Source organism: Alligator mississippiensis, chromosome 1 (assembly GCF_030867095.1).
Source record: "Alligator mississippiensis isolate rAllMis1 chromosome 1, rAllMis1, whole genome shotgun sequence".
Classification (NCBI taxonomy): Eukaryota; Metazoa; Chordata; order Crocodylia; family Alligatoridae; genus Alligator; species Alligator mississippiensis.
This window is the reverse complement of record NC_081824.1, coordinates 279,665,676-279,692,817: the sequence shown is the minus strand read 5'-3', so window position 1 is coordinate 279,692,817 and position 27,142 is coordinate 279,665,676. Positions and strand designations below refer to the sequence as shown.

At 42.9% G+C, this 27,142-nt stretch overlaps 1 long non-coding RNA gene across 1 annotated transcript in view; it reads right to left on the bottom strand.

Moving 5' to 3' along the window:
- Positions 1-27,142, bottom strand: part of LOC132247716 (uncharacterized) — a 75,534-nt gene that overhangs the window by 10,874 nt on the left and 37,518 nt on the right. Inside the window, exon 2 of the long non-coding RNA XR_009459046.1 lies at positions 24,933-25,101. This is a non-coding gene — a long non-coding RNA (uncharacterized LOC132247716). The remainder of the gene's footprint in view (positions 1-24,932; positions 25,102-27,142) is intronic.

The window sequence follows — 27,142 nt, the reverse complement described above, 5'->3', positions numbered from 1 at the left end:
ATCTAAATCAATACACATGTTGAACAGCAATAGACCCAGGACAGACACCTGCTGCCATCCTGACAAGGATCCATTTATAATTACCCTTATCTTGTGGCTATAGAGCCAGTTGTGTATTCAACTGATAGTAGCTTTGTCTAGCCCACATTTCTCCAATTTCTTTATGAGAAAGTCATGTGGCACCTTGTCAGAAGCCTTACTGAAGATAAATTATGTCCACAGTATTCCCATCATCTGCTCAAATAGTTACTTTAACAAAGAAGGGGATCAAGTTTGTTTGAGATGATTTGTTCTTAATAAATCAATGCTGACTGCTTGTTATCAGGCTTTCCTCCTTTGGATGCTTGCAAATGGACTTCCTTAGGACATGCTCCAGTAACTTCTTGGGTCTTGAGGTGAAACTAACTTGTGTGTAGTTCCCCGTGTCCTCGTTGTTGCCTTTTCTAAGGAGGGGCACTACATTGGCCCTTTTCCTGTCTTTTGATGCATCTCCCAGCTCATATGATTTTGTCAATGTTATTCCCAAGGGCTCTGAGATCTCCTCTGCCAGTTTCTTCCATGCATTGAGATGAAGATCATCAGGTCCTGCTGACTTGGATTCATTCAAAAGCACTCTCACCATCTCTCTTGTTATTTCACCCTTCAGTTCATCCCCTTCCTTATCCAAATAATCAGTATTAAGTGTCTGGCTGCAGCTTAATTTTTTTTTCTGTATGGTACCAAGAGTAGTTAAAGAAAAGTGACTGCACTACACAGAGTGAGCTTTAAGAAAGAAAAAAAAATGAGTAACTATGGGCTCCAGAAAAATGGAAGCTCTCCAGCTATGAAGCAAAGACTTGGAGATTTGAGAAACAATTCAACCAGTACACGAGGGTGAATGGAGCAACTGAGAAACCAAGGGTGCCTGTACATGAGTACGGAGGCTGCTCTGACACTGTAATTACAGCGTTTTGGAGCAGAATCAATTAATGGAGTCTGCTAGAGTGTGGTAATTACTGCAATCAAGCAGCCTTCTGTATCTTGTATATCAGTAGCCCCATGTTTAAAAATGGTGGTGGGGCATTTGAACTAAAGCTTGTGGAACAAACTTTAGTTTAAGTGCCCTGCTACCATTTTCAAGGGTGGGGACACCAATACATGAGACATTGTGGCGCTTTAATTAGAGCGGCTCTCACCCACCCCTGGAGCATGTGTAAAAGTGCCGCAAGTGACCAAAAGTATCTATTTTCCTGAATATAGCAGTGTTACAGGTCTTGCCCAAAGTGTGGCTGTCAGGGCCCTACCCGTGAGTTCGTTCTGTATTTCTCCAGTCTCCTTTATGACCTTCTCTCTTGGTCCACTCATCTGCCATGCCTTGCTGGAATAAAGATGCCAGGGAAGGTTGCTTATGATCTCAAAACGCAGACAAGTCTTGTGGTATGGCTCCTTGACCAGGTGAAGTCTCTGGTGTCATCCCTAGCTGGACTGCCCTCTGACTGTGGCCTTTCTCCGCTCAGGCTCGTGTGTGTCACCAAAAGGCTGAATAAACGAATAGAGAAAGAACTGCAGGGTGCTCGGCGCTCTGCTCTGCAGTCTCCTGACCTCCCCTCACAGCCTCTACTGGTCCACCAGCTGTTATACCTACAAACAAAATCCTACTGAGTAGCTAAACAGTCATTAACAAAAAGCTCAATCCCCTTGGGTTTCATTAAGTCCTCATTGTTCACAGACAGTAGCTCCTGCTGGTGGACTCAAGCTCCTCTCCTATTGCAGGAGAGCTCGGTCTTCTGCCATTAGAACCAGCATCCCTCTACCCTGGAGGCAAGCCTATACATCCAGGCCAGCCCCTCTCTTGCTGATCAGTCAACCTGGCTTCCTTAACAGGGCCCAGGTGCTGCTCACATGCCACTCAGCAGCCCAACACTATGCTGCCTGCAGCCTATGTGCTGCTCATGTCTGCCACTCCTTGCAGGAAGGTTTTCTTCAAGCAGCACTTGGTCTGCCCACGCTACCAGTAACACAGAGGTAAGCATCTCCTGTTACAGACAGGTGCTCAGCTATTTTCTGCATAGAACAGTCTGCAACTGAGCCAAGCAGAGAAAGCTGATTATGGGAAGAGCTTAAGGAGTTTGGTGCTCCAAAAAAGAATGAAACATTTGAAAGATAACAATTCCATGTGAGGTCACAAAAGGAGGGAGAACCCAATAGGGAATGTGAAAATGATCTCAGACTGCTGAGTCAATGCTCCACTTTTGGAGAACTAACAGACTCCATGTTTAGAGACCACACAGTAATCAGGATCAGAGACATGCAGCCCAAGAAAAGACTGCTTGAAGATCCTGATCTCAAGTTAGAAAAAGCAATCAGCATGTGCAAAGCAGTAGAGATCACTCAGACTACAATGAAGTCTTTGGAAGGAAAGCTAGATGCTGAAATGGTTGACAGAGTGATAAACCCTCCCTGAAAAGAATAATGGCAATACAGAAATGGCAATAGGAGGCCTTACAAATGCAATCAGGAAGAGTTTAAGAAAAGCAGCATAAAGAGCTGTACATGCCATGGTAACAAACGTAGACCAAAGCAATGTCCTGCCTTTGGACAACACCACAACAAATGCAAAAGACAGAACACTTTTTGCTAGAGTATGCAGAAGAGAGGACAGCAGGCATAGACAGGAATAGATTATGTAAGCACTGCAGAAGGAAGTATGTGACACAGCAATGAAGAGCTGTAGGTAGGAATAGCAGAAGACACAATATCATCAGAAGACTGGAATATCATGCTGGAAACAAATGGAACTCCTGTGACTTTAAACTGAACACTGGCATACAAGTCAATGTTATACCAGACTATATTGTAAAGAGCTTGAAAAAGAAAACAAATGTTCACAGCAAGCAAATAAGGCTCCAGGCTGATCTAGGAGTTGATTCCTACTGTTTGCACATATGAGCTAGAGATAAAAGTAAAACATAGTAATGAAAAAAATCAGTTTGTGGTTATCCCAGGAAAATGTGCATCTTTATTAGCACTGAAGACCTGTCAGGCACTAGGTCTTATTCAGAGGAGACATACCATACAGTGGTCCAGTAAAATTAAAGATAAGTTTCAGGATGTATTTGAGGGGCTTGGGAAGCTGAACAAAGACTATAAGACTGAGGTGTCTAAACCCTAACCCCCTAAAATACATGCATCCCCAAAAAATCTATTATCTTTAAGACAAAGCCTGAATGCAGAACTGCACAAGCAAACATATTTTGCCACATCAGCTGCACAGCTGGGTTTTGCCAGGTTCCACTAGAAAAAATAGCAGACATTTGGGCATGTTCAACACACTGTAAGGAATAATCTTCTTTCAGAGATTGCCTTTGGGTTACATTCATCAACAGAAGTGTTTCATAAAAATATGCAATAAATATTTTCTGGCATTGAAGGTGCTAAAGTATATATAGCCAATATTTTAATATGGGGATGTAGAATGAGGGAGCATCATCGGAGGCTTCAGGAAGCTCTGGAAAGGGCTCAGCCAGCAGGGTTAGACCTCAGTAGACAAAAGTGCAGGAAAATAGCATATTTGGTGAAAAATTAATGGATCAAGGCAAACAGATAGAATCCAGCAGAGATTATATGCCATCTCCCATAGATAAAGTCTCTGGCCATGGTTAACTTTGTGGGGAAGCTGGTACCTAATCTGACGGAAAAATGCAGCAGCATAAAAGCTTTACTGTATAAAAGTAAACAATGGATATGGGAAGCATATCATGAAAAGAAGTTTGGGAACCTAAAACAGTTACTACAAAAGGCTCCGGGACTTACATTCTATGACAGCAAATGTCAGACAAACTTGTCTACAGATGCCTCAGAGAAAGATCATGGGACAGCACTCATGTAGGAGTGTGGGGAGCATGGCATATGCTTCTAGGCTTTATGAGTTTCACTATGCACAAAATGAAAAATAGGCTTTAGCTCTGGTACATGGATGTAAAATGTTCCATGTCTTCCTGTATGGGAGACTGGTACTAGAGTTGAACCAGATCCCAAGCCACTGGTGTCAATAGCAAAAAAGGGCTCTCTGACATGCCTCCAATATTACAGCAATTCTTTGAATTGCAGTTATCCAATTTCATATTAAGGAAAAAGTTAGTGGTGGTGGATACTCTGACTAGAGCTTTTGACAGAACAGAAGTAGAAACAAACCCAGAATTAGATACTGCATGTCAGCCTGTTAAAGAAAATGTGCCTGGTGTCTGATAAAATATGGACTGTACTTACAGATGCCATGGCATAGGATTGGATTTTACAAACAAGAATACGAGCCATTAATGCAGGATGGCCTACAAGATACATGTCCAGTCCTTATCATTAGTTTGAAGTAGAACTGACAGTAATAGATGGGCTCTTGCTTAGAAATGACTGACTTATTCCCAAAGTATTATATCTGGATATGTTACATAGGATGCTTGGGTATAGAGAAATGCAAAAGAAAGGCTAGGAAGATTCTAAACTTGCCACAAATTAATATGGGCACAGGAAAGTATATTACAGTATGTTCAACCTGTCAAAAAACCAGAGATAGTCAAGCAAAACAGCCAGTGGTAGAGACTGGGGAATAACTGGCCCCATGGTCCAAAGTAGCCATTGATTTCTTTACTCATACTGGAACAAACACAATATATTGGTTTTAAACTATTACTCTCACTCTCCAGAAATGGTAAGACTTGAAAACACTGCTACAAAGCATGTAATAACACACATAAAATCCATCTTTGCCAAACATGATTGTGGTCAGGTCTGACAATGGACCGCAATTTGATGGGTATGCATTCAAGTGCTTAACAAAGAACTATAGGTTTACACACATTACCACTAGTCCAAGATACAAATCTAATTTGTATCTTGTAAAAATAGCATTAAAACAACAAAAAGTCTGCTAAACAAAGCAGAGGAGTCTCTCACAGATCCTTATCTGGCATTACTAAATTTTGGAGCATCTCCTTTGAAACATAGGCAGACAAGGTTCCTTGGGTGAATTTGATATCTTTTATTAGACCAACCCAAATGGTTGGAGAATAGTTATTAAGCAAGCTTTCGGGTTCAAAAACCCTTCATCAGGCTAAGGAAGTTTCAGCAGTTGGTGTGTGCTCTTCGCCTTTCACCTTATTTAACAGGAAACTTAGAACAGGACTGCCTAATTTGGTAACCAGTAATAAGAAACAACAAATTGACATAAATGTTTATAAGGTTCATAATAAATATAAATAAAAGCTTTATTATGACAAGGAGACACAAGAACTAGAACCTTTGATACCCCATGACAGGGTATATACATGTACAATGGTAAAACGTAGGAGACAGTTGTTACTTATGAGGTAGCTCCTAAATCTTATGAAGTGGACACAAGTGAAGGACATGTCTATAGTAGGAACAGGAAAAACCTGCAGCACATCCAGGAAGAACAGAAGAAACTGTATCTGAACTGGAGGGAGAAGGACATGGAGGAGATCAGAAAATGGACTAAGTGCGACACTGCAGAGACTAAAGTGATACCTCACAGATCTGCAAGAGTGAGAAGGGCACTGCAAGGACTAATAGGGCACCTGTAGATGTGCAGGATGCCTGCTCTGATACAAGTCTGCTGGAGCATGCTAATTAGTTTACTACTGACACCCATTACAAATGCATATGCTGTGGACACAGTATTTATAAGCAGACCAGGACAGAGCCTTAGCTAGTATGAACTGATACAGCTCCATTAAAGCCAGCTGAAAATGTGGTATGCTATTATGCCAATAAAGAGAAGCCAATGAAAACAAGTTGAGCTGGAGGCAGAGAAAATGCAGATGTTGCAGTTAAATGCATCTTTCCCCACAAATTTGGTTTCTGATTTTGCATTAAAATATTTTTTTAAGTTTGAAAAAAAATGTTATTGCCAACCAGACACTGGTGGTGGCCGGGTCATTTTCGGCCTGGAGGGACGCGGGCAGTGGGATTTCTCAGGGCTCAGTCCTCAGTCCCACACTGTTCAACATCTTCATCAGTGACTTGGATGAGGAAGTGAAAAGTACCTTGTTCAAATTCACGGATGACAGTAAAATGTGGGGAGAAGTGGGCATGCTAGAGGACAGGGACAGGCTGCAACTAGATCTGTACAGGTTACAGGGGTAACCTGTAACCTGCGGATGAGAACAGGTTGGGTTTCAACACTGACAAGTGCAAGGTACTGCACCTGGGGAGGAAGACCCAGCAGCTGACAAGAAGGGAACTCCCTTCTTGTCAGCACAGAGGCAGAAAAGGATCTTGGAGTCATTATCGATTCCAAGATGAACATGGGCTGCCAATGTGAGGATGCAGTCAGGAAAGCTAACCACACCTTGTCATGCATCCGCAGATGCATCACAAGCAGGTCCAAGGAGGTGATCCTCCCCCTCTATGCGACACTGGTGAGGCCGCAGTTGGAGTACTGTGTCCAGTTCTGGGCACCGCACTTTAGGAGGGATGTGGACAGTATCGAGAGGGTCCAGAGGAGGGCCACTCACATGATCAAGGGGCAGCAGGGCAAGCCCTACGAGGGGAGGCTACAGGACCTGAACCTGTTCAACCTCCACAAGAGAAGGCTGAGAGGGGATGTGGTGGCTATCTATAAACTGGCCAAGGGGGACCAGCAGGCAATGGGAGAGTCCCTGTTCCCCCAAGTACTACCAGGAGTAACAAGGAATAACGGCCATAAGTTGACTGAGAGTAGATTCAGGCTAGATATCAGGAGGCACTACTTCACTGTCAGGGTGGCTAGGAGCTGGAACCAACTTCCAAGGGAAGTGGTGCTCGCCCCTACCCTGGGGGTCTTCAAAAGGAGGCTAGATAATCACCTAGACGGGGTCGTTTGACCCCAGCATTCTTTCCTGCCCATGGCAGGGGGTCGGACTTGATGATCTGCTCAGGTCCCTTCTGACCCTACCAACTATGAAACTATGATGAACCTAATGCATTTAATGACAACATTTTTGTGAATATCATCTCAAAACACTCCACTTTAGTGTGAACCTCATATGTATATAGCAGAGCTAATAATGGAAAAAGGAAGGAAAAACAACTTTGAAAAGCTTAGAAACTAAAATGCATAACTCAAGCCCAACAGCTTTTACTAGCAACTAGGCTTTTGCAAAGTGGCTAGTATTTGCTTCAGATTCAGATTTGGCCGATTTGAGGGACAGTGATTTGATTCGGTGATTCAAATCACTGTCCTGAATTGATTCAGCCAAATCTGATTCAGAGATTTAGCTGCTGCCAAATCAGCCGAATCTCTGAATCACACAGGGCCCATCTCCTGCCTGCTCTCCCAGCCCTGGCAACGGCTGCCCAGCTGCCCCAGCTCCTGGCACTTTGGAAAAAAAAAAGCCTGTACTCACTGGCTGCTGCCAGGCGGTGAGGCAATCCCCGCTACCCCACATTGTCCCATGCTGCGTGGGGGGCTCTGCCACAAGCTCCCCACCCCCTGTCCCGCTGTCCCAGCCCCCCCCGGCTGCCCCGGCCACACCAGCTCCAGCCCCTTAAGAAAAAAAAAAGAAGTCCTGACTCACTGGTTCCTGCCTGGTTGGGGGCAATCCCAACTGCCCGCCATTGCCCTGTGCTGTGTGGGGGGCTCTGCATGATCCCCCAGAACCCTCAAGGCTGGTGAGTCGGGGTGGGGGGTTCTTACCACCAAATCGGTCTGAATCTCCTCCTAATCAAATCAGCACCTGAAGCTTCGCACAGCCCTACTAGCAATCCATACTTCAAAGCACGGGTCAACAACATATGGCCCATAGGCTGTATTCAGCTTGCAGAGCCACTGGATCTGGCCTGTGGAGCTGGAGGGCTTGCCTGTGCCTGTCAGGGCCAGGTAGAGAGGAGCTCTGCCCTTGCTACTATAAGGCTGGGATAGGGAGAAGCAGTGGCAGCACAGATGCATTTTGCAGATGCCCAGCCCCAGTGTAGTTCTCTGCCAGCTGAAGCTACAGGTACACTGCAGCTGGGAAGCTGAGGTGCTGGGAGAAGCACCAGCAGTGCAGGACCAGTTCCTCACTGTAGATGTAGGGAAAGCCCCCTGCCATTGACGCAGCACAGAAAGCCAACCAGCTCATGTTGGACCAGAGCCTAGTTGTTCCAGCCCACAACTTGTTAAAGGTTTCCAGCACCTGCTTTAAAGTGCTCTCAGTTCTCCAGGTTTTTCTGTTGGAGACAGTTGTCTGCCTGCTATGCATGTCAGGGTGGAAATTTAGAGTGCAGGGACTTGGTCAGCAACACATGCCAATGGTATAACATGATGTTTGACAAAGCAGCCAAACCAAACTCACAATATTTATGATTGGTTCAGCAGACTATGTTCAGGTTCTGATTTCCTCCCAATATCTTCTCTTTGCCTAAATCCAAATCCATGCTTTCTGTTCAAACTTCCAAACCCATTCAGGTCAGAACTTATCTCAATTCCCATGTCTTTAGTATAAATTAAGAAGCCCAATTGCCCAAAAGAGGTCTCCAAGCTAGCATGGTTGCTGCTTCTAGCGCAATAGGATGCTGGACCATAACTGGGGCTCCTCATTTCTATTGTAATATCAGTAAGTACCAGCAGTACCAGGAAGTCAGAAGGACAGATGTTTTCACTCCATACATATGGAAAACTATCCACTAAGCATCCATTTTTTTTTCATTATGACCACTGTCCATTGAAGAAGGTCCTTGTGTAACAGCTAGAATGAAATCCAGAATTAAACAGAATGCTGTCTATGTTTACTACAATTATAGCAATTATTTTGCAATAGTGTTTACTAGGGCTGTGTGAAGCTTCAGTAGCTGATTCGATTTGGAGGAGATTCAGCCTGATTCAGCAGCTGAATCTCTAAATCTGAAGCTAATCAGGAGACCAATTAAAAGGTATAAATCAAATTGGAAGCCTCTGAATTGATTCAGAAAAGATTCATCACTGATTTGGAGATTTGGCCATAGACTAAACAGGCAGCAGTCCTCATCACAGTGGACACTGCTGCCTCCAGCTGGTAAGTCTGTTGTGGTGGGTGGAGGGGGAAGGGAAGGTCAAAGCCCCCACAGTGAGGGAGGGATTGGGGCTAGGGCTGGGACAAGCTGCCCAGCCAGGGCAGGGAAGCATGGGACTCTGGGAGGGGGGCTCCCGCCACTGCATGCAACTGCACACTGACAGTCCAGGAGAGCATGGGAGCAAGTGTGTGCCTCCAGATCTATGTGGGGTAGGCTGGGCTGTGCTCTGGGAAGCTAGCCCCCTTCTGCCCAGAGGAAGCCTCATCTGCTGGGTGCTCTGGCTGGGCACATGGCAGCAGGGCAGAGCCCCCGCTTGTAGCGTTGCTGTGCCCGCATCCCACCCCCTCCCCCCTGGCTGGGTGAGTGGCAGCAGGGCTTAGCCCACCACTTGCCCAAATGGGGTGGAGGGGCACTGGGTGTGGGTACAGCAGCATTGGGAGCAGGGCCTATGCCCTGCTGTCGCTTGCCCAGCCAGGGTGTGGGGGTCATGAGATGCGGATACAGCAGTATTGAATGCAGGGGCTCTGCCTGCTGCTGCTTACCCAGCCAGGGTGGAGCAGGGGAGCGATGCAATGTGGCTCACTCTGAGTGGAAGGGAGCTAGCCTCCTGGACTGCAGCCTGGTCCAACCCACCCCACACAGATCCAGGGGCACACACCTGCTCACATGCCCTCCTGGACCAGCGGCACACAGTGGTGGGAGCCCTCCCTCCCTGAGTCCCATGCCCTACTGCCCCAGCTGGGCAGCTTGTCCCACCCCAATCCTTCCCTCACTGTGGGGGTGTTGATCTGCCCTCCCCCCCACCGTCCAGCACAACAGACTTACCAGCTGGAGGCAGCTGCGGCCTGTTTAGTCTATGGCCAAATCTCCAAAGTGGCACCTAAACTTCAGATCTGATTTGGCCTAATCAAATTGGGACAGTGATTTGAGTCGCTGAATCGAATCACTGTCCCTGCGAATCGGCCAAATCTGAATCCAAAGTGAATACTTGCCGCTTCGTACAGGCCTAGTGTTTACCATAGAAGACACTGGGGAAATCCCCATGCCAAAACAATCCTTTCTAGTACATGGATCTGAAGAGTTGGATGACACTGAAGTGACAAAGAGAGGAAGTTTTAAAACCAAATGATAAACTGAATACTAATAATTCACTAGACATTCACCCAAGAGTTTTAAAGGAACTCAAAAGGTGAAATTGCAGAACTGATGGCTATAGTATTTAACCTATCATTACAAATAGCCTCTGTGCCAGATGACTGGCAGGTTGTGAACATAACACCCATGTTCAAAAAAGGGCTCCAGACATGATCCTGGGAACTACAAACCAGTGAGTCTCACTTCCAACCCAGCAAGCTGGTAGAATCCATAGCAAAGAACTAAATCAAGTCACAAGAACAAATATGATCTGCTGAGAAAGATCCAAATTCTTTTTTGTAAAGGGAAATCTTGCTTCGTACCTTCCTCCGTGAAGGAACATCTTGAGAAGCTGGATACCTTCAAGTCAGCCGGCCCTGACAATCTTCACCCCAGGGTACTCAAGGAGCTGGCGAGCATCATAGCCCAGCCTCTAGCGCGGATCTTTGAAAACTCTTGGCGCTCTGGTGTAGTGCCTGAAGACTGGAAGGAGGCCAATGTGGTGCCTATCTTCAAGAAAGGGAGGAAAGTGGATCTGGCTAACTATAGGCTCATTAGCCTGACTTCTATCCCGGGGAAGATCTTAGAAAAGTTTATTAAAGAGGTCATCCTGAATGGACCAGCTGACGCCAACATCTTAAGGGACAGCCAGCATGGGTTTGTTGCAGGTAGGTCTTGCTTAACCAATCTCATTTCCTTCTACAACCAGGTGACCTATCACCTAGACAAGGGAGAAGAGATTGATGTCATATATCTTGACTTCAAAAAAGCCTTTGATCTGGTATCCCATGATCACCTCTTGGAGAAACTGGCCAATTGTCGCCTTGGGTCCTCCATGATCCACTGGCTGGAAAATTGGCTCCGTGGTCAGACCCAGAGGGTAGTAATTGATGGAAGTCACTCATCGTGGTGTCCTGTGACCAGTGGGGTCCCCCAAGGCTCTGTCCTTGGACCCATACTGTTCAACATCTTCATTAATGACGTGGACACTGGAGTCAGAAGCGGACTGGCCAAGTTCGCCGATGACACCAAACTTTGGGGCAAAGCATCCACACCAGAAGACAGGCGGGTGATCCAGGCTGACCTGGACAGGCTCAGCAAGTGGGCAGACGAGAATCTGATGGTGTTCAGCGCTGATAAATTCAAGGTTCTCCACCTTGGGAAGAAAAACCCGCAGCATCCTTATAGGCTCGGCAGTGCTATATTGGCTAGCACTAAGGAAGAAAGAGACTTGTGGGTCATCATTGACCACAAGATGAACATGAGCCTGCAGTGCGATGCTGCGGCTAGTAAAGCGACCAAAATGCTGGTTTGCATCCATAGATGCTTCTCAAGCAAATCCCGAGATGTCATTCTCCCCCTGTACTCGGCCTTAGTGAGGCCGCAGCTGGAGTACTGTGTCCAGTTTTGGGCTCCACAATTCAAAAAGGATGTGGAGAAGCTTGAGAGAGTCCAGAGAAGAGCCACGCGCATGATCAGAGGTCAGGGAAGCAGACCCTACGATGACAGGCTGAGAACCCTGGGGCTCTTTAGCCTGGAAAAGCGCAGGCTCAGGGGTGATCTGATGGCTACCTATAAGTTTATCAGGGGTGACCACCAGTATCTGGGGGAACGTTTGTTCACCAGAATGCCCCAAGGAATGATGACTAGGTCGAATGGTCATAAACTACTGCAAGACCATTTCAGGCTGGACATAAGGAAGAATTTCTTTACTGTCCGAGCCCCCAGGGTCTGGAACAGCCTGCCACCAGAGGTGGTTCAAGAGCCTTCATTGAACACCTTCAAGAGCAAACTGGATGCTTATCTTGCTGGGATCCTATGACCCCAGCTGACTTCCTGCCCTTTGGGCAGGGGGCTGGACTCGATGATCTTCCAAGGTCCCTTCCAGTCCTAATGTCTATGAAATCTATGAAAATGTCTATGAATTCTGGTGTTCTTGGAAGGTGTTAACAAACTTATGGACAAGGAGGATCCAGTTGACATAATGTATTTGGACTTTCAAAAAGCAGTTGACAAGGTTCCTCACCAAAGGTAGGTGCACTGACACAGGATAAGAGGGAAAGTCCTTTTGTGGATTGAGATGGTTGGAAGATGGGAAGCAGAGGGTAGGACTAAATGGTCATTTTTCAGGGTGGAGGGAGGTCATAAGTGGGGTCCCACAGGGCTCTGTGCTGGGCCCTATTTTGTTAAACATTTCCATCAATGATATGGAAATGAGGATGCACAGTGAAATGTTCAGGTTTTCAGATGATACCAAATTATTCCAGGTAGTCACGTCCAAAGTTGATGGAGAGGAGCTGCAAAGAGATTTCACCAAGCTGAGTGAGCAAAAAAATGGCAGGTGAACTTCAGTGTCAACAAGTACAATGTAATGCACCTCAGGAAAAAATAATTTCCACTATATATATACAATGCTGGGTTCTGGCATAGCTGTTTTGACTCAGAAAAGACACTTTGGAGTCGCTGTAGATAGGTCTCTAGAAAGTCAGCTTAGCGATCAGCGGTGACCAAAAAAGAAGGCAGTTAAATATTGGGCTCCATTAAGAAAGGAATTGAAACAGAACATCATCATACCACTATGCAAATCCATGGTGCCTACACATCTTGAATACTGTGTGCAGTTCTGATCCCTACATCTTAAAAGGGATGTAGTGAAATTAGATAAAAGTAGAGAAAGGCAACCAGAATGATCAAGTATAAAGCAGTTGCCATATAAAGAAAGATTAAAATTTCTAAAACTTCAGTTTGGAAAGGAATAGGTTGAGGGGGAAAAAATAGAGGTCTGTAAAATCATGAGGAGAATGGACTACATGAACTGGGAACTGTTGTTCACCAAATCCAAAAACACTAGAAGGAGTGTTCCTAGTGAACCACTGAAATTAATAGGAGACAGGTTTAAAACCAACAAAAAAAGTACTTTTTATGCAAATGTAGCTAATTTATGGAATTCATTCCCCCAGAAGCTGGTGGAGGCACATCCATAGTCAGGTTTAAAAAGGAATTGAATCAATTTATGGATGATAGATCAATTAATGGCTATTGAACAGAATGATTGGAGATGTGTCTTCTGGCATTTCTAACCAGTAATGGTGGATGGCAGGGAGGGTATTGAATAAGGGATCACTCTAGAACAGTGGTGCTCAACGTTTGTGGTCAGAAGGTTGGATGGTCAATGCCCGGTCCCTCTGCAGGCCAGATCCAGCCAGTGGACCTAATCTGGCACCTGGTGCTTGTGTGAGAGGTTGCATAGGTTGCTCCTGTACTGAATGGAAAGAGAGGGTTGAGTGGCCCAATGGCATCCCACAAGTGGGCAGTCTTTACTCAGTCCTGGGAACTGGGCTTAGCAAGTGATGGGCAAAACAACATCCTGTTTCTGCATGAGTGCCCAACTGAGTCCTAGCATGGGCCAAAACTTTTGCAGTTATACCCCATTATATCGGCAGACTTAATTACATTACACAAAGACAAAATGTCTATTTTTAGAGACAACACCTGCACATGGGAGGGAGCATGAAGAGGATGCAATGGCAGCTCAAGGCTAGGCCACTGTACAGCTGCAGAGCACATGAGAGATGCAGGGGGAGGCAGCTAAGGAGCAAGGACAAGATGCTGCAAGTCCCTGGTAGCTGCCCCTGAGCACCGGGCATGCACTGCAAATTCTTGGTGCTGAGAGCTAAGGCACCAATATGATGAGAGACAGCAGATGTGGAGTGGGGGGGGGGGAGATTTGTAGACTGGGGGATGCCTACACCTGGGCTGCTGAGGTGCAGGAAAGGGGGTTTGAGTTGACCATGCAGTTTTGAGGAAGCTGCCTGCATCTCAGCAGAGTCCCAGCACCAGAAGAGGGCATTCATGGAAGGGGTCCAAAACCACTTTGCAGCAACCTGTGACAACCCTGACTGGCATCAGCATTGTCTCCCTGTGAGACCCCCTTATCCCCCAGGCCACACATGGTGGGAAAGGCTGCCAGTAAGCCCCTGTCAGCATACCATGCCATATCTTAGAAAGTGTTCCCTGAAGTGAGAAACAGGAGTCCTGCAGGTGGGACCCCTGGTGGCAGGGGGAGGAGACTGGCCCCTGTGGCACCCTGATTGGGAGCAAGCAGAGTGGGAGGCATACCTGGGACAGAAGAAGTAGAGTGAGGGGCCCCATGACCTGGCAAAACAAAAAAACCCCAGAGATGCCACCTCTGGCAGGCAAAAGTAGATGAAGGAAATAAGACTGGGGCACCTGGGGCCTGATTGCAGTGCCATCTTGAACATTTCCTTTCTCACTGAGCCAACCATCCCCTGCACTGTCCTGGGATTTGCCCCATGAACACAGACCCCACATGCAGTTCTAAGACAGTCCCAGCAAGGCACCACAGTACTCAGGTCTAGGGGAGGGAATGCAGCTCCCATCAGTCTGCCTTGTCAGCTTGCCACTGGAACAGTGGCTGGCAATGGAGCCTGGGAGCCCAAGCTCCTCCAGCAGGTGAGCTGGTCCACTCCACATAACCCTGGTCCTTGCCCTGCTGCAGGGGAGCACTCCAGCCTAATCTCAGAGCATGAGGAGATCCCCACACTGACTAAGAGTTGCATGGTCAGTGTTCCCATAGAGGAAGAAGAGGACCCTGGGGCTGAAGGCAAGGAGTTGTGGATTTCTCAGAGGAGCACATGGAGCCCACAGCCCCAAGTGCAGCAATGACTCAACACCCCACACCCTTCAAATGCCACGCTTGTTCAGCACGGCATGCTTCCCCCACTCAGGCCTTGTAAAATGCCTTCACCTGGTCTCATAGATATTGTGGAGGATGCAGGCAGTGGTAGTGAGGTGCAGCAAGTATGCCTTCCTCATGAAGGTGCACACACAAAGCTTGCCAGCACATCTTGAGGCACCTGAAGGTGCACTCCACTGTCATGCAGCATCCGCTTAGGCAGTACTTGCAATGTTCTTTCCTGAAGTCCAGAACTTCATGAGGCAGGGCAGGAGAGGGTAGGCATGGTCCTCAATGACGAGGGGTGGGATGAAAAGGCTGCTTACATCACTGCTGGGGACTCTAAGGATGTAGCATAGAGTTCTGGAACACCCTGGCATTGTCGGCACTGCCATCCAACAAAGATGTGGGTGAAGCAGCCCTGGTGGTTGACAAGACCCTGCAGGATAATGGAAAAAAAGGTCCTTATGGCTGATCAACTCCTAAGTAACCTTGGGGTGGTCAGAGGATAGAGATGCAAGTGCCATCCATGACCCCCATGCAGTTAGGGAAGCCCATCTGGCAAAAGCTGGCAACAACTTCCTGCAGGTTGGCAAAATGGATGAAGTGGTTGACCAGGACAAGCTGGATGGCCCGGCACATCTCCCAGATGACCTCTCCAACTGTGGACTTGCCCACACTGAAGTAGTTAGTGACAGAGTGGAAGCAAGTTTAAAGGTAGCAATGTGGCAAGTTTAAAGGTAGCAATGGCCACCTGCTTCTGTGGAGTGAGAGAGACAGGTGATGCTGATGGCCTGGCACTCAACATGGGGGGCCAGTTGAGCAATTATCTCCATGAAGTTCTAGAGCCACTGCTTCATGTGGCAAGTTTCCAAGACGATCCATTCCCACCAGTCACTGCTGGTGGTACAGGCCTGAAATAGCCACTCAATGGTCTGAAGGTGGTACCAGAGAACTCTGGAGGTCATGGCATCCTGGATGGCCTTGTCAGCTATATGGAAGTTGTTGACTGAGTCCATGCTGCCTTTATCAGTCATAAGGTGTGGTAAATGGCTTCATGTGGGATACCAAGCTGCTGACTTACGGACATGAAGGCATGTGTCATCAAGACCATCTGCCCATCTCCAGAATAGGCATATGTAATGTCGCAGAGCCTCCAGCAAGAGTGATACAGATGGACAAGCGGAGGAACTGCAGCTCCTGGGTTCATGGGCTTGGCCACGCATGGTGGGGCACCATGGTAGGGTACAGGCATTCCAGGAAACTGATGCATGTGCAATTAACAAGAGAGGGCGCTTGCTCTGGGTCTTTTCTGGAAGCCTCTGAGCACGGCAGAAGGGAGGGGTCACCATGAGGGATAACACCCTGGGGTGGGAGTTGGCAGCCAGTCAATCAGAGGTGGCTTAGGCGCTCAGCAATTTCTGGTAGTCCAGGAGGCCTGCAAGACACACTGGCATGTGTGCACAACAGCCCCTGGCTGTGTCTCCTCCCCTCAAGGATAAATGCCTGCCCAATGCTCTCTTGATGTATATGTAAATCACTCAAAGTAAACTGTGCAACTTAAACTGGTTCTTCTCTACGCTTTGCAAATGCTTGTATGCCCCTACTATGTTTTGACTTTTTTTTTTCCTTTAACAATCTATGCTTAACAGCAAACAAAGCATGGTGGAACTGGTTCATTAATAGCAAGGAGACTTTTTAGCAGACCAAGAGGCACTTGGCACTTTATTAATGAACTCTGGAAGATTACATCATCTTTTGGTCTTCTATCTTTAGCCAGGTAGACTAGGTCAGAATTGTATGTTCCTTCTGGCATTACTAAAGGAATTTTTATTCCGATCATGATCCATTTCAGCAAAGTGCATGGTAAATTAATTATTGCATCTGTTTTCTCTTATCAAGGATGGGAGAGGTTTCACAAACTTTTAAATATATAATGAATGAAAGGGCCAATTTCAATTTGAGCCAAAAGAAAACCTTGCATTATCCCATGTAAGAAAAACTAGAAGTGAAATAAATTATGGTTATTAATGTTTTGCCAAAATATTTGGGAAGTAAACCAGCTCCCAGAAAGTCTGGAAGAATCTTGCTTTGTTACAGGATATAATTTGTTAAAGTAACTGTAAATTTTATAGGGCAATACTACCAATTTGATAAATTTACATTGATTTGCTACCATATAATTCTGTATATAGAGCTATAATTTTACTGATGGGTTATAAATTGAACTACATATTCTAAATGTTTATGTAGGTGCAAATAAATCCACACCAGGATTATATCTTAAGAGAAACTGAAGAAGGGGGGGAGGGGGGTGGGGGGGTCCAAGAAACACTAGATTTGTAGAATCAGGAATTGCTCCATGGGAAAACAAACCAGTTATTCCTAGCAAATTCAACATCCTGATGATGGAAAAGTAATTTGCCTCCAGAACTGAGGATAGTGAAATTTAGATACTGTATTTAAACATAATTTGTACTTCAAAGAACACAGGGTAAAGTTACTGTAGGTTTTCTTGGCTACATACTGGCCCAAAGAATATAGCTCTCTGCTTTAACCAGTTTTACTGACTTACTTTGGATTACTATAACAACAAGAACATGCTTTACTTAAAGTGGGAGACAAAAAACAGTCATAATAAGGAACTAACAATATGAAAGTGATGCTCACATTACAAAATAGATTTGTATGATGTTTTTGTTTCAGAGAAATCATCCTCCTATACAAGCATTTCTAGAAAAAAATACTGACAGTTATATTTATCACATTTTTTGTACTTGTCATTAAGTTGTTATAGTAAGCTAATATCCATAGCAGGCAGATGTTATTTAGAATTATATAGAAACAATTGCCCAATGGGATGAGGTATGAGAAATATGGTATAGTAATTCTTTCAATATCTTTGATCAACATCCAGCTGATATATTTAGTGTGAGCTGTACATGTTGAGAGACCTTTTTAAAGGAGAATTGGGATAATATTGCTTTTGAGCTATCATATCAGAAGTGCTATACTTGTTTATGCTTACATCTGAAACAATTTAGAAAAAATAAGAGGAATTTTCAGAAATGCCTAAATCATTGATGAGGTTTTTTTTTTGGGGGGGGGGGAGGGGGTTTACCAAAGGACTTACAATCCAGTTTGCAAAAGTGATTTAGGATCCTATATATCTCATTGAAAGTCAATGAGAGTTGGCTCCTAAGAGTCTCCTGAAAATAAGATTCAGGTTCTTTTGAAAATATGATCCATCTTATTAGCTCTTCTAGAAAGTCTTTAGGATCTGGGTATTGAGAGATTAGTAGGATATCCAGGACAATCTTATCTCTAGAATCTCAAATTAAGCATCTCCACTTAGAGGATTTAGCGTGAATGCTCTTTTTTTCTGCACACAAGTTCAGAAAGAAAACAAAAGGTTAACTAGTGTACCTCCAGTTTGGTCTGGATCTGTTGAGGGTGGAAAATTTTGGAGGGTACATATTAAAATAAGCTGCTGTTGTGGTTCACTGATAGAATCCTTGTCTGCCATGCAGGACACCAAGCTTCAATTCCTGGACATGTACATAGCTACAGCCATTGAGCCACCTAACATCTGGACTTGGTCTGGTCATTTGATTTTGTCTCAGTGGTCTAAAGGGAGATGGAAGATCTGGGCAGCCTCCACTCCTCCATACTCTTATCTATACATATGTGTTTAACGTCTTGGTGACTGCTCATGCATACACCATAATCCAGAAGGACTGACAGTTGCCTAGTATTAAGATAGTTCTGTTATTTCACTTGGTTGGTTTTTGAGATGCGGCCCAGACTGAAGGACTTCCTGATACATTTTCAATAATTAAGAGCTCATGCACTGACCATCTGTAAACTAGTCGCATCGACAGTCCATTCGCATCTGCACCACGAGAGAAAGCCAGTTGTCAATTGCACAGGACAGGAAATTAGTTGATCCGTGATTCAGGCCTAGATTAGTGTTTCTTCAACTCTTTTCCTACTGCTGTGATTCATGTTGCTGAGGGATGCCAACTACTGGGCGCCCTAACTGGCAAGGGAGATGAACTATTAGCATGCACCAAACACTTAATTCAGCAAGACTGCTGAACTCAGAAGGAGGGAGTTTAAGGGCGATTTGTTTGTAGCATATCCTTGCTGTTTAGCAAGGGAATTAAAATAACTTTAATTGAATCAAAGTAACATGCTGGTGGATTGAACTGCTACTGAGTTTCATTAAAACTCTCTGCTGTACTTCATTTGGATTACTGCATGGAGATGGATGTGGTTTCAATTCATTATTCCACAAGCTGGCAGCTTCTGATGATGAATGAAATAGTATAAATGATAGCTTTTGACAATTAAATTATCCACTCCATACCAGCAAAAGTTTTGAATTAAGTATTTGTCATGTTGACTATTTAAAAGATATGATCAAGATCAGTTGATGGAACCTGAAGTGTGACATGCAAGGTAGAGATTATAGTGTGTAATCTGAATTTTCATTATTACAGTAAATTTTTACCAGGCTGTACTGGAGAAATGATGGCAGGAGAAATATTGCAAAATGATAAAGTTACATATGAACAATTTATTATGTTTCTGTCAATGCTAGATGGCTGGCTCAAACAGCATTATGTACCCCCAAATAATTGTACCTTATTGCCTTCAAACTCCAGCAAAGGATTAAAAACAAATTAGGCAATGTAAATGCTCAAGCACCTCATGCTTTTGAAATACAAACTGGCTGATTTGGCACAACAGTACGTTTACAAAAAATTACAAATTACAAACAGGAAAGTGTAGCTGAAATAGACAATGCTCTTTTTTCTCAAGCAACTACTATATAAAGTATTTCCCTTGCAATAGAAAAGTTAACTCAATTGTGAAACCATCTCAGTAGCATTTCCATCCTTAGGCAATACTTTATAGCTACTGCTCATGTTGTGTTTCTGGCAGGCAAATGTCATTTTTAAAAAACTACAAGTGGAATGTAGACTTAGAACCAGAGTTCATCCAGGAAGACGAGTGTGAGGCTCAGGGTTCAGTATGCAGGTCATTTGGAACCAGCAGTCTCTATTGATTAAAGAGATCACTTTGGTTCACAACAAAGACAGAGGGTCTGTCTTTTTATGACAGGGATATAAGAGCTCTTAAAACCAGGTACTCTTGACAAATACATTTATTTAGCTTGGTGCAGTATACTAGGCACTCACAGGACAAGAATCATTTCTAAACTGTGATTCCTTTGCTGACAGCTGCCATCTTGTGGAAAAAAATGACAACAGGTCATATCCAGCCATTATGTTGCAGGCAAAAATGAATGGCAATATAATGGCCTATCATTTGCAAAAATGTTTTGTAGGTTGTAATGCAATTATCATCTTTCTTGCCAGTATTTCAACAATTTGAAAGACTATTAAGCATTTACACTAAATATTTGAAGGTCTGCCCTGCAAGAGGATTCCATTGAAAGGGCATTATGGACATCTTGCTTTGAAATGGCTCTATATCACATTTGACCAGTTTTCAAGTAAAATTTTTAAGGGCTTAATACTCAGCTGCACTAACTTCATGTCTGAGGCAGTGCTAAGAACCAACTACATTGGTATGCTAGATCTATGAATTCCCATCTTCAGACGAATCTTTGGCTGCCTTGCTAGCAGGACAAAGTGGTTGGGGTGGTACAGACAATTCAGCTTGCATTTTCTCTAGACACCATCATAGCAGACTCAGTTTGGGATCTGAAATTTGAATTCTTGTCATTTGAGCTCATGCAAGATCAGCAATAATAAAAAAGCATTTCATGTTGGCTCAAACACCTGAGGCACATTCATTTGCTAGTTATTTTTGAAAAGGGAGGCCACAAGCAATTTGATATTGGAACAGTAAATAAAATTAGTTTATTAAAGACTTGTTTGCAAACGGAACACAGAAGCTAGCCAAGCTTTATGGGTCCTCAGAAGATTCAAAGTCCACCCATGTCTAGCAGCCTATTTGGCTAAGGGAATTAAGATATGCCAATTTCTGTAGTCAATACCACACAAGAGTGTAATGTGGTTAGCATCACATCTGGTTCCTTTCAGTTCTCCAGCCCAAACAACCAGGTACCCATTTGCAACTGGATGATTTGCGAGCAGCTTTTCAGTGCAAGTCCAGAGCAAGACTGGTATTCATACCCCTGGGTCTATAGTGAGATGCCTCAATGAATCCCACCAATGAATACTGAAAGAAAGCAGGGTGTTTTTCCCTTTCCCATTTCAACCTTCCTTTTTAACTAACATTTCCAGATCAATAAAATCTCAAACCATAAAACCATACTATAAAAATGAGAGAGAGAGAGAGATTTGCTTTTCCCCTCCGCCCCCCAATTTATTGAAGTTTCCCTTCCTTTATCTCAACATCCCTGTCCCTATTTCAATATGACAAAATGAGTATTAGAAATGAGTGACACTACCCATGACCCATGCCATTCACAGCAGGTAATGATGGGAAGCTGAGATCCATGTTCAAAAGCCTGCCCCACCCCCCCCCCCTCCTTCCACTCACTATTTCCCAACCTTTAGACCAAGTTCTAATTTAAATGTGAATACTTTAAATAACGACCAATATTTGTAAAGTCACTATATGTAATTGCATTAAAGACAACAGATTTTGTGTACTATTTTGCAAGGACCTGTCCTTTAAAATGCTTAGTAGATCCTGGGAAGGTGCTTGGTAAAACTTGATTCAGTTGTTGTACAATTGTTTTATACACTTTCCCCTTACTTCATTCTTTAGTGAACATCTCTGGAATAAGTAATTACTGTGGGAACACTTCTTTACAGCTATTCTCAAACAGCAAAATTGGCAGAGGTTGGTTTTATAAAGTTCACAAACTGAATGGTGCCTTATTGCCATAAACAAAGGGATTTTAACTACTAGCATTAAAATACACTAAGAATAACAGATAAGCAAATCTGTGAATACAGATAAGTCCTTAATTGACAAGAAAATGAAGGATTAAGCTAATGCAGCATTATAGCAATATGCCAGGGATTCAAACTTCGGCCTACATCACCATTTTGGACTAAGTGATTATAAAAGCTTTTTAAATGACAGAAAGCAGGACTCCCCTGAGACATTTTCTGCCTAAAATTTGTCAAAATGTATGCAACTGGTATTAAGTTCCAATGCAGGCCTTCTAAATGAATACATAATTTATCTAGTTACTCAAGATAATTGAAGTCTTGCCAATTTAATTAAAAATAAGCTAACTATTGAAAAGAAGAAATGGAAAAATCTTACTGCTCATATTTCACAATTTAATAGCTGTTTGCGCTACTGGATAAATTCTATATTTTAGATTTTTTTTTTGGCTACTGATTTAGGCTAGGAAGAGTCAAAGACCTTTTGTTTGGAAAGGCAGTTCAAACAAAACTATAGCGCCAAAACCTGAAGTCTGCACCTTACTAAACTAAATGAAAATCTTGGCTGACTGAGCAAATACAGTTTTGACCACAGATAAGCATCCACAGAGTTTTCATGATGCCCCAAGTGATGGAGAGGAAGTAGAAAGAGAATCTCTCTGCTCTTCCAGTCCTTGAAGCTAAGCAGTGTAGGGCAAACATAAAAAAGAAAATCAAATTTGTAGAAGTCAGTCAAGTTCTCAAGAGAAGGCATAGATTGGTTCCTCTTATGGATCTAGCTGGACAGTTCCTCAAGAGAGAGGTCCCTTTCTAACAGAGTCCAACAAAAGTTAGTAGGGGAAATCATGTGTTCTAGTCATGACAAATGGTATACTGTAACTGAATCCAGCTCCCTGAATAGGAGCCCAAAAGGTGTCAAAATCTTTGCCTGATAGGAAGTCCACTATCTTTTCTGGGGGTTTCTTTTCTGTATCTCTTCTGGTAAAGAGATAAGACTTGTAAGTGAGGGTACATCAGGGATGTTTAGTCAGGCTACTGGATACAGATAAGCTCTTGTAGTTCCTAGACTCAGTTCAGCCTGTACTGCATGGTATTTCAAGACAGAAGTTCTTTATGTACCAGCCTGCAGCAAACAGTGAAAGAAGGAACTGCTGACCGTGCAGGCTAGCCCCCAAATGGCCCAATCCTCTGGCTCAGAAAAGGCCCTTAAGGCTTAGCTTTAGGTTCCTTGCCAAGCTGAGGGGAGAGATTTCAGTTCTTAGAGGAATCAGCCTTCAGTTATAAACTGTTGTTCTAAGCAACCAGTTTGGTATTTTCCTATATATCCCGGGCCAGATATTGCCATATTAACAATGTTTCTGTTTAGTGCCTCTGGTCCACATAGAGTCCTGATGAAATCAATAAGTTTTATTGAGAAGTAAAGTATTGCACAGCCTGAATTAGGATGGCAGAATCTGAAACTCGCTCAACAATGCCAAGATATGTCAATAATTAATTCAACTGCCTCTTGGGAAGTAATCTGAATTGTAAAGGGGTAGTGTAGATGGTCTTAAATTTAACTATAATTAAACTCAAAGAAAATGCAGCATCAACATTTAAAGAAGCAGGGCTGCAACCACCCAATATTAGTGCAATATTTTAATTAAAATATTCAACCTGTTCCATGTTGTCAAGAAGAGAAAGACTGCAAATTCTGCATAGACACAATGTTCTAATAATTTAAAATGAGGCCTCAGGTTAATTAGAGATGGATATTCGGGCTCTGCAAAGCTTCGGATCGCGATTCAGATTTGGAGATGATTCAGCGACCAAATCTACAAATCTGAATTGAATCACTAAAAGCTTTAGGCTTTCTGAATTGATTTGGAGCATCCAAATCGATTTGGAAAAGATTCGGCAATAGGGTATAATGGGGAATCAATGAAATATCTATAACTTTGGTTTTTTAGCTGATTCAAATGAAACTTAGAGGGACAGTAGCCTCTACAGAGAGCATGAAGTGTGCCAAACTTCAAGGTGATAGGTTCAGGGGTTTCTGGGAAACTGCACCCCAAACTCCTAAAGCAAAACTCATGTCACGTGTATATGTTAATCCACAGTGGGGCAAAAACTACAGGGGTGGTAGCTCTTCCTGAGGCCAGAAAGCCTGTCAAGTTTCAAGGAGATAGGTGCAAGGTTTTCTGGAAAACTGCACCTCAAGTTTCATTTGAATCAGCCAAAAACAACAAAGTTATAGATATTTCACTGATTCCCCATTATACCCTATGGATGAACCTCTGAATTGTTCCTAACCAGCTCCAAATCTTTTCTGAATTGATTCAGAAAAGCTATTCAAATCTCTGAATCGAATCAGCCAAATCTGAATCGAATAGTTCTCTATTCGCACAGGCTTAAGGATATATCCAACCCTTTTCAGTCTCTCTCTGTTAAAGAAAGACTAGAAACAATTATGCATTCTTGCATTTAACTCATTTCTCCAAAATTTTACCAATCTTAATTTAAAGTGATTTTCCTAACCTAATCTAAAGCTTATTTGAGTTTATGGAAAGACTTGAAGTTACTTCATTGGATTTTTAACCAGTCATACAGCCAGGTTTTTTCTAGTTCATTCAGTTATTTGTATTTTAAAAGAATACTAGAGTCACTGGCCAAATGACCAATTCAATATTTTAGTCCAGGAAAGTGTATATGGACTCAGTTATTACTGTATCTCGAGTCAGATTCAATATTTTCATTCTAAGTACTCATTTGTCTAAAGCAGCTTTGTGTACGTTATTTTTATACACTTGGCCTCACATTCTCAGTGTAAATCGGCACCAATGTATTTATGCCAAAATACACCAACTAGGTTCTGGCTCCTTATGTTCCACATTATTCTGAGCACATCATCACCAAGGAACAATATCAAGAAACCTTTTCCAAGTCGAAAGTAATATAACATCCCACTTCTGAATTATAATACTTGCCCATGATTTTCCATCATTTTAGTAATCAATGACAGCTGGGGAATTGCAACATATTGCATAACCAAAACCTTAAAGAATGGCCATTCTTTGATAACATTTATGTCTATGAGCTTTCTTTTATAGTTTAATTTAAATTAAAAATGATTGCATCTTGGGAAGAAACTGGAGAACATTTTTTGTAATCCAGGTATCTCTGAAGTCTTCATACAAAAGTGTGATCAAATCATTACTTACCCTCTTTCAACATGGGCTGAAATGCTTCAAGACTGATGGTGAAGCTTTTGATGGATGGTGATAGCCTTCTATCCCAGTGAGTCGGACTGTTTTTGAATGAGGACAACCATGGCAGAATGTTCTTCAGCAGCAAGTGGAGAGATGGATTGGACAGGCAATTCCCTGGCCTCTAAAGAGAAGAGAAAGTAACAAGAAATTTAGTTGGTAAGTTTGGCTTTGTGCAATGTACACAGAGCCAGCTACAAAATCCATCCCAGAAGGAGATGTAGGAAAGCTTCTGGAGAGTGAGACTTAGCAAGGTAGCAACATAAATACAGAAAGACTAGATGAAGCCAATTTTCAGCCTGGGGTTGAAATTTAAACTTGCAAGTTTCCAAATTCTTTGCATATATCAGGTCATGGTTTTAAAGTGAAGACAGACATATGCTACGCTAACCAGATCTTGTTTCAGTTTGGAGAATGCATGCATTTTAATCTGTGTGATTTATCCATTCCATTGGAGAGGAATAACCTGCAGAATGTATACTGAGATTCCAAGCCATTTCCTAGAAGACAGAGTATTGGGACCCATCTCTAATTAAAAGTGATAACTCCCAAATTTACTCAACAAGCAACTTAACATAGGAAATTATGTTAGTAGAGTTAGCAATCAGTAAATCAGAGTTAGTAGAATTGTATACTAATACAATAACCTCTTAGCTCATGTCTCTGCTGAATGCCATGGTCAGGTGGAGAGAAATGGACTAGTTGAAAGTTTTTCTAGGTCTAGTTAGGTTTGGATGAAAGAAAAGTGAAGTTTTTAGTACAATGAAAACTCCGTTCATCACTGAGAAAATGTAAACAAATCTGCATTGGGAAGAAATACAGTATGTTGGTAAACCTCAAAAGATGAAGTACCATTTCATGAAGAAATGGAATCATCCTTGAAGGGCTTACATCTGATTTAACACAAGTAAGTGTAACAATCTCTAAAAGGGAAAAGAAGATAAGGGAATCATGACTTTGTGGTTTCAAAATATAAGCTAACTTTTTTAAATGATTAAAAACTGTTAAATAATAAACTTCTTAGCACTGATTCTGCATTCAGTCATGCTTGTGTAAAACTACATTTATTTCAGAGGAGTTAGTTATTTTGGAATTAGACATGTGTTATTGTGAGCAAAATTTGGCCATGACAAGACTGGCATCTTTGTTTAGAAAAACAGAGACAGATTTCCTCCAAACATTAAGTTTAATACTGCTCCTATGTTATGTTTTCAAGGCAAAGGACTTAGCCTACTGGTTTCAGAGTCAGATATAAAGCCTGTGCTTAATCTTCATTGTTTATGAAAATTTAAACATTGTCTTTATTACTTCATTCTCTCCCTGCACTTTCTCAAATACATTTAAAGTCTTGTGGAGCATTTCAGTAGAGAATTCACCTAATTACCTTATAATGGAGCTGCAGAACTTCTCTGTAATTTAAGTTTTTGCATAGTAGTTACCTGTCACATTTGGAAAAATGTTGATCTAAAGATTTCAAGTGTGCAGTTCTTCAATTAAAGCTATAAGTCAAATTTTAAATGTGTGTTACCTAGTTTTTAGTCCCCCTGCCATTCCACTCTCCAGAAAGGTTAACCCATGTCTTACACATACTTCTCAGAGACAAGAGGATTTTAACAAAATACTGCTAGAATTTTTAGTTTATTATGTAAGTTCAATATTCAGAGTCCCACATTTTGAGAACTGAATGACTTGAGTCTTTTATCTCTCAGCATAAGTCTACATGGCAGTCACAGTGGTTAGTTACAGCAGTGATTGAAATGTAGTGAAGAACTATTTGAGCTAGCTTTTAAACAAGCTAGCTTGGGTTCTGGTATTAATCTAGCTGTGGCAGCACTGAGCTCAGTGCTGAGTAAATTGTTGTCACTAATGTGAATCTAGCCTAGCCTGGTAATGGCTATAAAACATTACAAAAATCCAATGGTTTTTCTGTAACCCAAGTGAGATAAATTGATGCTTTCAGTCTAGCTGTCAACACAAAAAAGCAATGCAATATGATTTCCACAAATTGTCATGCTTGCTGGTTACTTTCAAAGAAGGGCTAAGTAGTAAAAGGGCATGGAGATTTAACTAACAACGCCTATAATGTGTTTCCTCAAAACAGTGCTAAAGCCTAAGCTAGTTGGGAATTTTTTGATGAAACAGGTTTTAATTGGAAAATGCTGTTT